The sequence below is a fragment of the Canis lupus genome, chromosome 31 (genome assembly GCF_003254725.2).
Source record: "Canis lupus dingo isolate Sandy chromosome 31, ASM325472v2, whole genome shotgun sequence".
Classification (NCBI taxonomy): Eukaryota; Metazoa; Chordata; class Mammalia; order Carnivora; family Canidae; genus Canis; species Canis lupus.
This window is the reverse complement of record NC_064273.1, coordinates 23,708,926-23,710,872: the sequence shown is the minus strand read 5'-3', so window position 1 is coordinate 23,710,872 and position 1,947 is coordinate 23,708,926. Positions and strand designations below refer to the sequence as shown.

General features: G+C 37.4%; 1 pseudogene; it reads right to left on the bottom strand.

Annotated features, from left to right (window-relative positions):
- Positions 1–578: 578 nt before the first annotated feature.
- Positions 579–935, bottom strand: LOC112661584 (prefoldin subunit 1-like; annotated as a pseudogene).
- Between the last annotated feature and the right edge of the window lie 1,012 nt (positions 936–1,947).

The following is a 1,947-nucleotide window of genomic DNA, read 5'->3' as shown; positions in this document are numbered from 1 at the left end:
TTTCCTCTCTTCCTTATCTACATGGAGGCTCAGAAGTTGAGGGATTGATTCAACAGAAAGGAAGGGTGGGAAGAAGCAGGAAAGGCTTCAATGCAGAAAGAACAGTCAAAGCTCTGGAGGGGGACAGGACAAGGAAGAGCTGAGGTTGAAAGCTTTTCCTTTTTTGGCCCTCTGTTCTCATCATTCAGCTGGAGAAAGCAGAGTGGGTGGGGAAACAGATGCCTTTTATTGGTCTCACCAGCATAACTATTAGTAGGTTCAGACAGAGCTCACCTATCTGTCCTGGATCCCATCTCCCCAGTCCTGGAGTTCATGACTCACCCCCCAGGGGAGAAGAGTGTCCTGAGCAGGGGTGGCAATCAGAACCAGGACAAAAAACAAAACAAAACAAAAAAAGAGTTAGAATCAAAGGGTATCAGAGTGACATAGAAAATACAGGGTTACCAGATCATCCAAATAAAATGTCCATCAGGACAGAAGAAAGGATGTTTCATCACATGGGCCCCTCTGGCCTTACCAGGAATGAGAAGGGGCAGGAGGCTTCTGCTAAATGTTTCCTACTGTGCACTTCATGAACTTCATGCCATCATCACCTTTCAGATGTTGTCCTTGGCTTCCATCATACTCTGGTCTAGGTAGGATTTTTTTCTGCTCCAGTTCTTTAATTCTTTTCTTCTACTATTTTCTGTTTCTCTAACAGCTGATTGTGAATTACCTTCTTTGACTAAAGAATAAACATTCATCTTATACCTTCACACATGTCAGTTTCATCCACAAGTCATAATCTCTGTATCTGCAACATGTGCATGTTTTTTTGTTCTGTTTAGCTGTTCAATCTGTAGGTCTTCAAGCTTCACCTTCTGTTGAGTGTCAATAACTTTGGCTTGAAGTTTTGTGGAGGCCTTCTTCAACTCCAGATCCATGGGAGCCACCATCTTGGTTCACTCTATGCATTTGCACAGTGAGAGAAAGCTATAAAGGACTATCTTTATGATTTATTAAAATGTTTTACATGGGAAGATTTCCAATATATACCTTTCTTTCCATCTATCTCATTGACACCTTTGTGTTGTATCTTCCCTCTACTTCCCCACCATGCACTAGACTATAATTACCTGTTTCCTTGTTTGTATGCTTAGATACCTTTCTACTCATAGTGAGATTCCTGGACCAGTAGTATCAGCATCTCCTGGGAGGTTACTAGAAAATTGAGTCTTAAAGCCCCATATGACCACTGAATTAAAATCTGCATTTTAGAAAAGTTCCCTCTATAATTTGAGTGAACATTAAAATTTGAGAAGTGCTACTACTACTAGATTACAGTTCTTTGAGAGAAAAGATTGTGTATCTTGTTCATCATCATTACCTTCATCTCTTTGGGCAATGATTGGTGCATAGTATTTGCTCAATAAGTATTGAGTGCATAAATTAATTAGGCATTTTAATGATATATAATAAGATATCTGCATCATTATTTAGAAACATAAAATTTTAATGAAGTAAAGACAATTTTGAAAAGTCATGAGTATATATGAATACTAATAGTAAAAAAAAGGAGATGCAGATTTGTGACTTGCTCTTATTTTGGGAAATTTTATACAACATAATCCCATAATCCTTGGGCATGTATTTGTATGACAGTACCAAATCAACTTGACTACACACAAAACTTGAGAATAAGACTTTGATTTTGCACAAGGCATGAAGATCTATGGAAATCTAACTTCAGGAACCTATATCTGAGCCTTCCATCTCTCTGATGAGGCCTACTTTCTCTATATTCTCATAGCTGTTTTCTTAATTTCTTCGGTGCCACTTATAGGTTAATGTCTGTTACTATAATGTTTTCTCCTCAAGGATTTGAAACAAGTAATTTTGAAACTTCAGCCTGATAATATATATTTACTGATTTTCTTTTTTTTTTTTCTTTCTTTTTAGATAAAGAGA